This window comes from Chiloscyllium punctatum, chromosome 41, assembly GCF_047496795.1.
Source record: "Chiloscyllium punctatum isolate Juve2018m chromosome 41, sChiPun1.3, whole genome shotgun sequence".
NCBI lineage: Eukaryota > Metazoa > Chordata > Chondrichthyes > Orectolobiformes > Hemiscylliidae > Chiloscyllium > Chiloscyllium punctatum.
The window spans coordinates 65615975-65631469 of record NC_092779.1 but is presented as its reverse complement, the minus strand read 5'-3'; positions in this window follow the sequence as shown (position 1 = coordinate 65631469).

Sequence of the window (15495 nt, the reverse complement as noted above, 5' to 3'; positions counted from 1 at the left end):
ATTGACAGAGTGGGGTCAGTCTGTTCTCCCAGGGTTTGTTACATTGACAGAGTGGGGTCAGTCTGCTCTTCCCTGGGTGGTTTACATTGACAGAGTGAGGTCAGTCTGCTCTTCCCAGGGCGTGTCACATTGACAGAGTGAGGTCAATCTGCTCTTCCCTGGGTGGGTAACATTGACAGAGTGGGGCCAGTCTGCTCTTTTATGGGTGCGTTACATTGACAGAGTGGGGTCAGTCTGCTCTTCCCTGGGGGGGTTACATTGACAGAGTGGAGTCAGTCTGTTCTTCCCTGGGTGTGTTACATTGACAGAGTGGGGTCAGTCTGCTCTTCCCTGGGTGTGTTACATTGTCTGAGTGGGGTCAGTCTGTTCTTCCCTGGGTGTATTACATTGACAGAGTGGGGTCAGTCTGTTCTTCCCTGGGTGTGTTACATTGACAGAGTGGGTTCAGTCTGCTCTTCCCTGGGTGTGTTACATTGACAGAGTGGGGTCAGTCTGTTCTCCCAGGGTTTGTTACATTGCAAGAGTGGGGTCAGTCTGCTCTTCCCTTGCTATGTTACAATGACAGAGTGGGGTCAGTGTGCACTTCCCTGTGTGTGTTACATTGACAGAGTGGGGGTCAGTCTGCTCTTCCCAGGGTGTGTTACATTGACAGAGTGTGGTCAGTCTGCTCTTCTCAGGGCGTGTCACATTGACAGAGTGGGGTCAGTCTGCTCCTTTATGGGTGGGTTACATTGACAGAATGAATTCAGTCTGCTCTTCCCTGCCTGTGTTACATTGACAGAGTGTGGTCAGTCTGATCTTCCCTGGTTGTGTTACATTGACAGAGTGAGTTCAGTCTGCTCTTCCCTGGGAGGGTTACATTGACAGAGTGGGGTCAGATTGCTCCTCCCTGGGTGTGTTACATTGACAGAGAGGGGTCAGTCTGTTCTTCCCTGGGTGTTTTACATTGACAGAGTGGGATCAGTCTGCTCTTCTCTGTGTGTGTAACATTGACAGAGTGGGGTCAGACTGCTCTTCCCTGGAGGGTTACATTGACAGAGTGGGGTCAGTCTTCTCTTCCCGGGGTATGTTACATTGACAGATTGGGGTCAGTCTGCCCTTCCCCAAGTTTGTTACATTGACACAGTGGGGTCAGTCTGTTCTTCCCTGGATGTGTTACATTGACAGTTTGGGGTCAGTCTGCTCTACCCTGGATGTGATACATTGACAGAATGGTGTCAGTCTGCTCTTCCCTGGGTGTGTTACATTGACAGAGTGAGGTTAGTCTGCCCTTCCCTAGGTGTGTTCCATTGACAGAGTGGCGTCAGTCTGTTCTCCCAGGGTTTGTTACATTGACAGAGTGGGGTCAGTCTGTTCTTCCCTGGGTGTTTTACATTGACAGAGTGGGGACAGTCTGCTCTTTTATGGGTGGGTTACATTGACAGAGTGGGGTCAGTCTGCTCTTCCCTGGGTGTGTTGCATTGACAGAGTGGGGTCAGTCTGATCTTCCCTGTGTGTGTTACATTGACAGAGTGGGGTCAGTCTGCTCTTCCCTGGGAGGGTGACATTGACAGAGTGGGGTCAGTCTTCTCTTCCCTGGGTGTGTTACATTGACAGATTGGGGTCAGTCTGCTCTTTCCCAAGTTTGTTACATTGACACAGTGGGGTCAGTCTGTTCTTCCCTGGCTGTGTTACATTGACAGAGTGAGGTCAGTCTGCTCTTCCCAGGGCGTGTCACATTGACAGAGTGGGGTCAATCTGCTCTTCCCTGGGTGGGTAACATTGACAGAGTGTGGTCAGTCTGCTCTTCCCAGGGCGTGTCACATTGACAGAGTGGGGCCAGTCTGCTCTTTTATGGGTGTGTTACATTGACAGAGTGGGGTCAGTCTGCTATTCCCTGGGTGTGTTACATTGACAGAGTGGGGTCAGTCTGCTCTTCCCTGGGGGGGTTACATTGACAGAGTGGAGTCAGTCTGTTCTTCCCTGGGTGTGTTACATTGACAGAGTGGGGTCAGTCTGCTCTTCCCTGGGTGTGTTACATTGACTGAGTGGGGTCAGTCTGTTCTTCCCTGGGTGTATTACATTGACAGAGTGGAGTCAGTCTGTTCTACCCTGGGTGTGTTACATTGACAGAGTGGGTTCAGTCTGCTCTTCCCTGGGTGTGTTACATTGACAGAGTGGAGTCAGTCTGTTCTCCCAGGGTTTGTTACATTGACAGAGTGGGGTCAGTCTGCTCTACCCTTGCTATGTTACAATGACAGAGTGGGGTCAGTGTGCACTTCCCTGTGTGTGTTACATTGACAGAGTGGGGGTCAGTCTGGTCTTCCCTGGTTGTGTTACAGTGACAGAGTGGGGTCAGTCTGCTCTTCCCTGGGTGTTTTAAATTGACAGAGTGGGGTCAGTCTGTTCATCCCTTGGTGTGTCACTTTGACAGAGTGGGGTCAGTCTACTCTTTTATGGGTGGGTTACATTGACAGAGTGGGGTCAGTCTGCTCTCCCCTGGGTGTGTTACATTGACAGAGTGGGGTCAGTCTGCTCTTCCCTGGGTGTTTTAAATTGACAGAGTGGGGTCAGTCTGTTCTTCCCTTGGTGTGTTACATTGACAGAGTGGTATCTGTCTGCTCTTCCCTGGGTGTGTTACATTGACAGAGTGGGGTCAGTCTGTTCTCCCATTGTGTGTTACATTGACAGAGTGTGGTCAGTCTGCTCTTCCCTGAGTGTGTTACAATGACAGAGTGGTGTCAGTGTGCACATCACTGGGTGGGTTACATTGACAGAGTGGGGTAAGTCTGCAGTTCACTGTGTGAGTAATTTTGCAGAAGAGGACATTCTGCTCTTCTCTGGGTGGGTTACATTAAAAGAGTGAGGTCAGTCTGCTCTACCCTGGGTTTGTTACATTGACAGAGTTTGGTCAGTCTGCTCTTCTCTGGGTGTGTTACATTGACAGAGTTGGGTCAGTGTGCTCTTCCCAGGGCGTGTCACATTGACAGAGTGGGGTCAGTCTGCTCTTCCCTGGGTTTGTTACATTGACAGAGTGGGGTCAGTCTGCTCTTCCCTGGGTGGTTTACATTGACAGAGTGAGGTCAGTCTGCTCTTCCCAGGGCGTGTCACATTGACAGAGTGAGGTCAATCTGCTCTTCCCTGGGTGGGTAACATTGACAGAGTGGGGCCAGTCTGCTCTTTTATGGGTGCGTTACATTGACAGAGTGGGGTCAGTCTGCTCTTCCCTGGGGGGGTTACATTGACAGAGTGGAGTCAGTCTGTTCTTCCCTGGGTGTGTTACATTGACAGAGTGGGGTCAGTCTGCTCTTCCCTGGGTGTGTTACATTGTCTGAGTGGGGTCAGTCTGTTCTTCCCTGGGTGTATTACATTGACAGAGTGGGGTCAGTCTGTTCTTCCCTGGGTGTGTTACATTGACAGAGTGGGTTCAGTCTGCTCTTCCCTGGGTGTGTTACATTGACAGAGTGGGGTCAGTCTGTTCTCCCAGGGTTTGTTACATTGCAAGAGTGGGGTCAGTCTGCTCTTCCCTTGCTATGTTACAATGACAGAGTGGGGTCAGTGTGCACTTCCCTGTGTGTGTTACATTGACAGAGTGGGGGTCAGTCTGCTCTTCCCAGGGTGTGTTACATTGACAGAGTGTGGTCAGTCTGCTCTTCTCAGGGCGTGTCACATTGACAGAGTGGGGTCAGTCTGCTCCTTTATGGGTGGGTTACATTGACAGAATGAATTCAGTCTGCTCTTCCCTGCCTGTGTTACATTGACAGAGTGTGGTCAGTCTGATCTTCCCTGGTTGTGTTAGATTGACAGAGTGAGTTCAGTCTGCTCTTCCCTGGGAGGGTTACATTGACAGAGTGGGGTCAGATTGCTCCTCCCTGGGTGTGTTACATTGACAGAGAGGGGTCAGTCTGTTCTTCCCTGGGTGTTTTACATTGACAGAGTGGGATCAGTCTGCTCTTCTCTGTGTGTGTAACATTGACAGAGTGGGGTCAGACTGCTCTTCCCTGGAGGGTTACATTGACAGAGTGGGGTCAGTCTTCTCTTCCCGGGGTATGTTACATTGACAGATTGTGGTCAGTCTGCCCTTCCCCAAGTTTGTTACATTGACACAGTGGGGTGAGTCTGTTCTTCCCTGGATGTGTTACATTGACAGTTTGGGGTCAGTCTGCTCTACCCTGGATGTGATACATTGACAGAATGGTGTCAGTCTGCTCTTCCCTGGGTGTGTTACATTGACAGAGTGAGGTTAGTCTGCCCTTCCCTAGGTGTGTTCCATTGACAGAGTGGCGTCAGTCTGTTCTCCCAGGGTTTGTTACATTGACAGAGTGGGGTCAGTCTGTTCTTCCCTGGGTGTTTTACATTGACAGAGTGGGGACAGTCTGCTCTTTTATGGGTGGGTTACATTGACAGAGTGGGGTCAGTCTGCTCTTCCCTGGGTGTGTTGCATTGACAGAGTGGGGTCAGTCTGATCTTCCCTGTGTGTGTTACATTGACAGAGTGGGGTCAGTCTGCTCTTCCCTGGGAGGGTGACATTGACAGAGTGGGGTCAGTCTTCTCTTCCCTGGGTGTGTTACATTGACAGATTGGGGTCAGTCTGCTCTTCCCCAAGTTTGTTACATTGACACAGTGGGGTCAGTCTGTTCTTCCCTGGCTGTGTTACATTGACAGAGTGAGGTCAGTCTGCTCTTCCCAGGGCGTGTCACATTGACAGAGTGGGGTCAATCTGCTCTTCCCTGGGTGGGTAACATTGACAGAGTGTGGTCAGTCTGCTCTTCCCTGGGAGGGTGACATTGACAGAGTGGGGTCAGTCTTCTCTTCCCTGGGTGTGTTACATTGACAGATTGGGGTCAGTCTGCTCTTCCCCAAGTTTGTTACATTGACACAGTGGGGTCAGTCTGTTCTTCCCTAGCTGTGTTACATTGACAGAGTGAGGTCAGTCTGCTCTTCCCAGGGCGTGTCACATTGACAGAGTGGGGTCAATCTGCTCTTCCCTGGGTGGGTAACATTGACAGAGTGTGGTCAGTCTGCTCTTCCCAGGGCGTGTCACATTGACAGAGTGGGGGCAGTCTGCTCTTTTATGGGTGTGTTACATTGACAGAGTGGGGTCAGTCTGTTCTTCCCTGGGTGTGTTACATTGACAGAGTGGGGTCAGTCTGCTCTTCCCTGGGGGGGTTACATTGACAGAGTGGAGTCAGTCTGTTCTTCCCTGGGTGTGTTACATTGACAGAGTGGGGTCAGTCTGCTCTTCCCTGGGTGTGTTACATTGACAGAGTGGGTTCAGTCTGCTCTTCCCTGGGTGTGTTACATTGACAGAGTGGAGTCAGTCTGTTCTCCCAGGGTTTGTTACATTGACAGAGTGGGGTCAGTCTGCTCTACCCTTGCTATGTTACAATGACAGAGTGGGGTCAGTGTGCACTTCCCTGTGTGTGTTACATTGACAGAGTGGGGGTCAGTCTGGTCTTCCCTGGTTGTGTTACAGTGACAGAGTGGGGTCAGTCTGCTCTTCCCTGGGTGTTTTAAATTGACAGAGTGGGGTCAGTCTGTTCATCCCTTGGTGTGTCACTTTGACAGAGTGGGGTCAGTCTACTCTTTTATGGGTGGGTTACATTGACAGAGTGGGGTCAGTCTGCTCTCCCCTGGGTGTGTTACATTGACAGAGTGGGGTCAGTCTGCTCTTCCCTGGGTGTTTTAAATTGACAGAGTGGGGTCAGTCTGTTCTTCCCTTGGTGTGTTACATTGACAGAGTGGTATCTGTCTGCTCTTCCCTGGGTGTGTTACATTGACAGAGTGGGGTCAGTCTGTTCTCCCATTGTGTGTTACATTGACAGAGTGCGGTCAGTCTGCTCTTCCCTGAGTGTGTTACAATGACAGAGTGGTGTCAGTGTGCACATCACTGGGTGGGTTACATTGACAGAGTGGGGTAAGTCTGCAGTTCACTGTGTGAGTAATTTTGCAGAAGAGGACATTCTGCTCTTCTCTGGGTGGGTTACATTGAAAGAGTGAGGTCAGTCTGCTCTACCCTGGGTTTGTTACATTGACAGAGTTTGGTCAGTCTGCTCTTCTCTGGGTGTGTTACATTGACAGAGTTGGGTCAGTGTGCTCTTCCCAGGGCGTGTCACATTGACAGAGTGGGGTCAGTCTGCTCTTCCCTGGGTTTGTTACATTGACAGAGTGGGGTCAGTCTTCTCTTCCCAGGGCGTGTCACATTGACAGAGTGGGGTCAGTCTGCTCTTCCCTGGGTTTGTTACATTGACAGAGTGGGGTCAGTCTTCTCTTCCCTGGGTGTGTTACATTGACAGATTGGGGTCAGTCTGCTCTTCCCCAAGTTTCTTACATTGATACAGTGGGGTCAGTCTGCTCTTCCCTGGGTGTGTTACATTGACAGAGTGGGGTCAATCTGCTCTTCCCTGGGTGTGTTTCATTGACAGTGTGGGGTCAGTTTGCTCTTCCCTGGGTGTGTTACATTGACAGAGTGGTGTCAGTCTGCTCTTCCCTGGGTGTGTTACATTGACAGAGTGAGGTTCGTCTGCCCTTCCCTAGCTGTGTTCCATTGACAGAGTGGCGTCAGTCTGTTCTCCCAGGGTTTGTTACATTGACAGAGTGGGGTCAGTCTGTTCTTCCCTGGTTGTGTTACATTGACAGATTGGGGTCAGTCTGCTCTTCCCCAAGTTGGTTACATTGACACAGTGGGGTCAGTCTGTTTTTCCCTGGGTGTGTTACATTGACAGATTGGGGTCAGTCTGCTCTTCCCTGGCTGTGTGACATTGACAGAGTGGGGTCAGTCTGCTCTTTTATGGGTGGGTTACATTGACAGAGTGGGGTCAATCTGCTCTTCCCTGGGTGTGTTACATTGTCAGAGTGGGGTCAGTCTGCTCTTCCCTGGGAGGGTTACATTGACAGAGTGGGGTCAGTCTGCTCTTCCCCAATTGTGTTACATTGACACTGTGGGGTCATTCTGCTCTTCCCTTGGTGTGTTAAAATGACAGAGTGGGGTCAGTGCGCACTTCCCTGGGTGTGTTACATTGACAGAGTGGGGGTCAGTCTGCTCTTCCCAGGGTGTGTTGCATTGACAGAGTGTGGTCAGTCTGCTCTTCCCAGGGCGTGTCACATTGACAGAGTGGGGTCAGTAGTTCTTTTATGGGTGGGTTACATTGACAGAGTGGGTTCAGTCTGTTCTCCCATTGTGTGTTAAATTGATAGAGTGGGGTCAGTCTGCTCTTCCCTGGGTGTGTTACAATGACAGAGTGGGGTCAGTGTGCACATCACTGGCTGGGTTACATTGACAGAGTGGGGTAAGTCTGCAGTTCACTGTGTGAGTAATTTTGCAGAAGAGGACATTCTGCTCTTCTCTGGGTGGGTTACATTGACAGAGTGAGGTCAGTCTGCTCTTCCCTGGGTTTGTTACATTGACAGAGTTTGGTCAGTCTGCTCTTCCCTGGGTGTGTTACATTGACAGAGTTTGGTAAGTGTGCTCTTCCCAGGGCGTGTCACATTGACAGAGTGGGGTCAGTCTGCTCTTTTATGGGTGTGTTACATTGACAGAGTGAGGTTAGTCTGCTCTTCCCAGGGCGTGTCACATTGACAGAGTGGGGTCAGTCTGCTCTTTTATGGGTGGGTTACATTGACAGAGTGGGGTCAGTCTGCTCTTTTATGGGTGTGTAACATTGGCAGAGTGAGGTCCGTCTGCTCTTCCCTGGGTTTGTTACATTGAGAGATTTGGGTCAGTCTGCTCTTCCCCAAGTTTGTTACATTGACTGAGTGGGGTCAGTCTGCTCTCCCCTGGGTGTGTTACATTGACAGAGTGAGGTCCGTCTGCTCTTCCCTGGGTTTGTTACATTTACAGTGTTGGGTCAGTCTGCTATTCCCTGGGTGTGTTACATTGACAGAGTGGGGTAAGACTGCAGTTGACTGTGTGAGTAATTTTGCAGAAGCGGTCATTCTGCTCTTCTCTGGGTGGGTTACATTGACAGAGTGAGGTCAGTCTGCTCTTCCCTGGGTGTGTTACAGTGACAGGGTGGGTTCAGTCTGCTCTTCCCTGGGTGTGTTACATTGACAGAGTGAGTCAGTCTGCTCTTCCCTGGGTGTGTTACATTGACAGAGTGGGGTCAGTCTGCTCTTCCCTGGGTGTGTTACATTGACAGAGTGAGGTCAGTCTGCTCTTCCCTGGGTGTGTTACATTGACAGATTGGGGTCAGTCTGCTCTTCCCTGAGTGTGTTACATTGACAGAGTGGGGTCAGTCTGTTCTTCCTTGGGTGTGTTAAATTAACAGTGTTGGGTCAGTCTGCTCTCCCCTGGGTGTGTTACATTGACAGAGTGGTGTCAGTCTGCTCTTCCCTGGGTGTCTTAAATTGACAGAGTGGGGTCAGTCTGTTCTTCCCTTGGTGTGTTACATTGACAGAGTGGTATCTGTCTGCTCTTCCCTGGGTGTGTTACTTTGACAGAGTGGGGTCAGTCTGTTCTCCCATTGTGTGTTACATTGACAGAGTGGGGTCAGTCTGCTCTTCCCTGGGTGTGTTACAATGACAGAGTGGGGTCAATGTGCACTTCACTGGGTGGGTTACATTGACAGAGTGGGGAAGTCTGTAGTTCACTGTGTGAGTAACTTTGCAGAAGAGGTCATTCTGCTCTTCTCTGGGTGGGTTACATTGACAGAGTGAGGTCAGTCTGCTCTTCCCTGGGTTTGTTACATTGACAGAGTTTGGTCAGTCTGCTCTTCCCTGGGTTTGTTACATTGACAGATTGGGGTCAGTCTTCTCTTTCCTGGGTGTGTTACATTGACAGATTGGGGTCAGTCTTCTCTTCCCTGAGTGTGTTACATTGACAGAGTGGGGTCAGTCAGTTCTTCATTGGGTGTGTTAAATTTACAGTTTTGGGTCAGTCTGCTCTTCCCTGGGTGTGTTACATTGACAGAGTGGCGTCAGTCTGTTCTGCCCTGCGAGTGTTACAGTGACAGGGTGGTGTCAGTCTGCTCTCCCCTGGGTGTGTTACATTGACAGAGTGGGGGTCAGTCTGCTTTTCCCAGTGTGTGTTACATTGACAGAGTGTGGTCAGTCTGCTCTTCCCAGGACGTGTCACATTGACAGAGTGGGGTCAGTCTGCTCTTTTATGGGTGGGTTACATTGACAGAATGAATTCAGTCTGCCCTTCCCTGCGTGTGTTGCATTGACAGAGTGGGGTCAGTCTGATCTTCCCTGGTTGTGTTACATTGACAGAGTGAGTTCAGTCTGCTCTTCCCTGGGTGTGTTACATTGACAGAGAGGGGTCAGTCTGCTCTTCCCTGGGTGTGTTACATTGACAGAGTGAGGTCAGTCTGCTCTTCCCTGGGTTTGTTACATTGACAGAGTGGGGCAGTCTTCTCTTCCCTGGATGTGTTACATTGACAGGGTGGGGAAATTCTGTACTTCCTTGCGTGTGTTAAATTGACAGTGTTGGGTCAGTCTGCTCTTCCCTGGGTGTGTTACATTGACAGAGTAGCGTCAGTCTGTTCTTCTCTGGGAGTGTTACAGTGACAGGGTGGTGTCAGTCTGCTCTCCCCTGGGTGTGTTACATTGACAGAGTGGGGTCAGTCTGCTCTTCCCTGGGTGTGTTAAATTGACAGAGTGGGGTCAGTCTGTTCTTCCCTTGGTGTGTTTCATTGACAGCGTGGTACCTGTCTGCTCTTCCCTGGGTGTGTTACATTGACAGAAGGGTCAGTCTGTTCTCCCATTGTGTGTTACATTGACAGAGTGGGGTCAGTCTGCTCTTCCCTGGGTGTGTTACAAAGACAGAGTGGGGTCAATGTGTACTTCACTGGGTGGGTTACATTGACAGAGTGGGGTAAGTCTGCAGTTCACTGTGTGAGTAACTTTGCAGAAGAGGTCATTCTGCTCTTCTCTGGGTGTGTTACATTGACAGAGTGGGGTCAGTCTGCTCTTCCCTGGGTGTGTTACATTGACACAGTTGGGTCAGTGTGCTCTTCCGAGGGCGTGTCACATTGACAGAGTGGGGACAGTCTGCTATTTTATGGGTGGGTTACATTGACAGAGTGGGTTCAGTCTGCTCTTCCCTGGTTGTGTTACATTGACAGAGTGGGGTCAGTCTGATCTTCCCTGGTTGTGTTACATTGACAGACTGATTTCAGTCTGCTCTTCCCTGGGTGTGTTACATTGACAGAGTGGGGTCAGTCTGCTGTTCCCTGGGAGGGTTACATTGACAGAGTGGGGTCAGTCTTCACTTCCCTGGGTGTGTCACATTGACAGAGTGGGGTCAGTCTGCTCTTCCCTGGCTGTGTTACATTGACAGGGTGGGGTCAGTCTGCTCTTCCCTGGGTGTGTTACATTGACAGAGTGGGGTCAGTCTGCTCTTCCCTGGGTGTGTTACATTGACACAGTGGGGTCAGTCTGCTCTTCCCTGGGTGTGTTACATTGACAGAGTGGGGTCAGTCTGCTCTTCCCTGGGTGTGTTACATTGACACAGTGGGGTCAATCTGCTCTTCCCTGGGTGGGTCACATTGACAGAGTGGGGTCAGTCTGCTCTTCCCTGGGTGTGTTTCATTGACAGAGTGGCGTCAGTTTGCTCTTCCCTGGGTGTGTTACATTGACAGAGTGGTGTCAGTCTGCTCTTCCCTGGGTGTGTTACATTGACAGAGTGGGGTCAGTCTGCTCTTCCCTGGGTGTGTTCCATTGACAGAGTGGGGTCAGTCTGTTCTCCCAGGGTTTGTTACATTGACAGAGTGGGGGCAGTCTGTTCTTCCCTGGGTGGGTTACATTGACAGAGTGAGGTCAGTCTGCTCTTCCCAGGCCGTGTCACATTGACTGAGTGGGGTCAATCTGCTCTTCCCTGGGTGGGTAACATTGACAGAGTATGGTCAGTCTGCTCTTCCCAGGGCGTGTCACATTGACAGAGTGGGGCCAGTCTGCTCTTTCATGGGTGGGTTACATTGACAGAGTGGGGTAAGTCTGCTATTCCCTGGGTGTGTTATATTGACAGAGTGGGGTCAGTCTGCTCTTCCCTGGGGGGGTTACGTTGACAGAGTGGAGTCAGTCTGTTCTTCCCTGGGTGTGTTACATTGACAGAGTGGGGTCAGTCTGCTCTTCCCTGAGTGTGTTACATTGACAGAGTGATGTCAGTCTGTTCTTCCTTGGGTGTGTTAAATTGACAGTGTTGGGTCAGTCTGCTCTTCCCTGGGTGTGTTACATTGACAGAGTGGCGTCAGTCTGTTCTTCCCTGGGAGTTTTACAGTGACAGGGTGGTGTCAGTCTGCTCTCCCCTGGGTTTGTTACATTGACAGAGTTTGGTCAGTCTGCTCTTCCCAGGGCGTGTCACATTGACAGAGTGGGGTCAGTCTGCTCTTTTATGGGTGGGTTACATTGACAGAGGGGGGTCAGTCTGCTCTTCCCTGGGTGTGTAACATTGGCAGAGTGAGGTCAGTCTGCTCTTCCCTGGGTTTGTTTCATTGACACAGAGGGGTCAGTCTGCTCTTCCCTGGGTGTGTTACATTGAGAGATTGGGGTTAGTCTGCTCTTCCCCAAGTTTGTTACATTGACAGAGTGGGGTCAGTCTGCACTTCCCTGGGTGTGTTACATTGACAGAGTGAGGTCAGTCTGCTCTTCGCTGGGTTTGTTACATTTACAGAGTGTGGTCTGTCAACTCTTCCCTGGGTGTGGTACATTGACAGAGTGGGGTAAGACTGCAGTTGACTGTGTGAGTAATTTTGCAGAAGCGGTCATTCTGCTCTTCTCTGGGTGGGTTACATTGACAGAGTGAGTTCAGTCTGCTCTTCCCTGGGTGTGTTACATTGACAGATTGGGGTCAGTCTGCTCTTCCCTGGGTGTGTTACATTCACAGAGTGAGGTCAGTCTGCTCTTCCCTGGGTGTGTTACATTGACAGAGTGGGGTCAGTCTGCTCTTCCCTGGGTGTGTTACATTGACAGAGTGAGGTCAGTCTGCTCTTCCCTGGGTTTGTTACATTGACAGATTGGGGTGAGTCTTCTCTTTCCTGAGTGTGTTACATTGACAGAGTGGGGTCAGTCTGTTCTTCCTTGGGTGTGTTTAATTGACAGTGTTGGGTCAGTCTGCTCTCCCCTGGGTGTGTTACATTGACAGAGTGGGGTCAGTCTGCCCTTCCCTGGGTGTGTTACATTGACAGAGTGGGGTCAGTCTGCTCTTCCCTGGGTGTCTTAAATTGACAGAGTGGGGTCAGTCTGTTCTTCCCTTGGTGTGTTACATTGACAGAGTGGTATCTGTCTGCTCTTCGCTGGGTGTGTTAAATTGACAGAGTGGGGTCAGTCTGCTCTCCCCTGGGTGTGTTACATTGACAGAGTGGGGTCAGTCTGCCCTTCCCTGGGTGTGTTACATTGACATAGTGGGGTCAGTCTGTTCTTCCCTTGGTGTGTTACATTGACAGAGTGGTATCTGTCTGCTCTTCCCTGGGTGTGTTAAATTGACAGAGTGGGGTCAGTCTGTTCTCCCATTGTGTGTTACATTGACAGAGTGGGGTCAGTCTGCTCTTCCCTGGGTGTGTTACAATGACAGAGTGGGGTCAATGTGCACTTCACTGGGTGGGTTACATTGACAGAGTGGGGAAGTCTGCAGTTCACTGTGTGAGTAACTTTGCAGAAGAGGTCATTCTGCTCTTCTCTGGGTGGGTTACATTGACAGAGTGAGGTCAGTCTGCTCTTCCCTGGGTTTGTTACATTGACAGAGCTGGGTCAGTGTGCTCTTCCCAGGGCGTGTCACATTGACAGAGTGGGGACAGTCTGCTCTTTTATGGGTGGGTTACATTGACAGAGTGGGGTCAGTCTGCTCTTTTATGGGTGTGTTACATTGACAGAGTGGGGTCAGTCTGATCTTCCCTGGTTGTGTTACATTGACAGAGTGAGTTCAGTCTGCTCTTCCCTGGGTGTGTTACATTGACAGAGTGGGGTCAGTCTGCTCTTCCCTGGGAGGGTTACATTGACAGAGTGGGGTCAGTCTTCTCTTCCCTGGGTGTGTTACATTGGCAGATTGGGGTCCGTCTGCTCTTCCCCAAGTTTGTTACATTGACACAGTGGGGTCAGTGTGCTCTTCCCTGGCTGTGTTACATTGACAGAGTGGGGTCAGTCTGCTCTTCCCTGGGTGTGTTACATTGACAGTGTGGGGTCAGTCTGCTCTTCCCCGGGTTTGTTACATTGACAGAGTGGGGTCAGTCTGCCCTTCCCTGGGTGTGTTACATTGACAGAGTGGGGGTCAGTCTGCTCTTCCCTGGGTTTGTTACTTTGATACGGTGGGGTCAGTGTGCACTTCCCTGGGTGTGTTACATTGACAGAGTGGGGTCAGTCTGCTCTTCCCTGGGTGTGTTACATTGACCGAGTGGGGTCAGTCTGCTCTTCCCTGTGTGTGTTACATTGACAGATTGGGGTCAGTCTGCACTTCCCTGGGTGTGTTACATTGACAGAGTGGGGTCAGTCTGCTCTTCCCTGTGTGTGTTACATTGACAGAGTCGGGTCAGTGTGCACTTCCCTGGGTGTGTTACATTGACAGAGTGTGGTCAGTCTGCTCTTCCCTGGGTGTGTTACGTTGACAGAGTGGGGTCAGTCTGCTCTTCCCTGTGTGTGTTACATTGACAGAGTCGGGTCAGTCTGCACTTCCCTGGGTGTGTTACATTGACAGAGTGGGGTCAGTCTGCTCTTCCCTGTGTGTGTTACATTGACAGAGTGGGGTCAGTCTGCTCTTCCCTGGGTGTGTTATATTGACAGAGTCGGGTCAGTCTGCACTTCCCTGGGTGTGTTACATTGACAGAGTGGGGTCAGTCTGCCCTTCCCTGGGTGTGTTACATTGACAGAGTGGGGGTCAGTCTGCTCTTCCCTGGGTTTGTTACTTTGACAGAGTGGGGTCAGTCTTCTCTTCCCTGGGTGTGTTACATTGACAGATTGGGGTCAGTGTGCACTTCCCTAGGTGGGTTACATTGACAGAGTTGGGTCAGTCTGCTCTTCAGTGCATGGGTCAGGTGACGGTTTACCTCTTTCATTGGGGCGGTTGTGAAGGAGCATCTTAAACTGGAGAGGGATCGGGGGGAATTGGAGCCGTTTAGAGAGAGAGTACAGAAGGTAAGACAGCTCCGCTGAAAGCACGGTAGTTAATGCTGCCCCGATTAAAATATTGAAGATGGCAGAGGGGCAGATGAGCTGAGACAGGGTGGGAGCTGGGCGATATTGATGATGTGGAAGGACAGTGTGTGTATCTGATCACATTCTGTCAGTCTGACTAATAGCAGTCATTCCTGCCACTGGATTCACTGAGGGGTGAAGGCTACGTGAACAGAGTAGACTGTCCCTGTTATTCTGTTCCTGACTCTCCAGCTCCCACTCTGTTAGTGACCTCTCAGTCTCCCGGGAAATGGGCTTTTTCCCAATTGTGCCGGATTCCTGGCCTTCATCCTTGGCCGAGCTGAGAGTTGATGGTCTGAGGAATATCATTCCCAAATGACTCCTGTCCAAGATAATACCGATTAATGTGTCTGTGTATCCTCCAGTAATCTGTAAACATCATTGCTCAGGGCTGGAGGGACATGGATTGATGACATTGAGGATGTTATGAACCAGACCAAACTCCTCTGCCTTAAGGAAATGGTCTCGATCCCTTTTCCTGATTTCCTGAAGGGAAGTGTAAGGCGTTACAATGTGATTGGTCAAACTGCCAGGCTTGGATCAAAACACACTTTACTCCACACTATCGTTGGAACACAAACATAAGGAAGAAAGATTGGACAAACCGAACTCGATTGGAAACCTGAACCAAATGAACATTATTTAACTATAAACAGCAACTGTTCGGATATCATAACATTCCATAAACCACACAATTCTGGTCTTTCTGCTATCGGGAGAATGGGGTGAAACTTGTAAAGATTCAGAAAAGATTTACAAGGATGTTTGCAGAGTCAGGATTTCTGACTGTTTTGAGGCTGGAGTTTATTTTATCCTTGTGTAGATTTGACACATCAACCCTCCCTCCCCACCACTACAGAAGCTGTTGGAACTGTTCAGTGTTTCCAGTGGCTTCTGTAATTATTTCAGGTTCCTGACTGGAGCAGTCTCTCACTTTGCGAACAAAACAAACCCATCCTTGTGCTGTACCCAATATTTCAATAAGAAATGGGAAGCAGCAGAGGGGAAAGCTTCTGAGATGCCGAGCAATGCTGCCCGGTTCCATACTGCAATTCACAGGAACCATCACCAGGAAAAGCAAGGAGCAATCTGACAGATCCGGTTTACCACAGAATGATAGATTTATTTCCTCGATTTATCCCAGTGCCTTACCTTTAAAAGGCTGTTTACAAACCACAACACTGCAATGGCTGGGAATCGGACCCAGGTCAACTGCTTGGAAGACAGCTCTGCTCCCCACTATCCCACCATCACCCTCCTAACAGCTCCCTCCCCATTCCCAAACACACTTAACAAGGCCGTGATCATCACCAACTGGATTGGGGCTGAAATCCAAACAGACACATCCTCTGTATCTAACCCAGTGATGGAGCTATCCTGATTGAGTTTGAT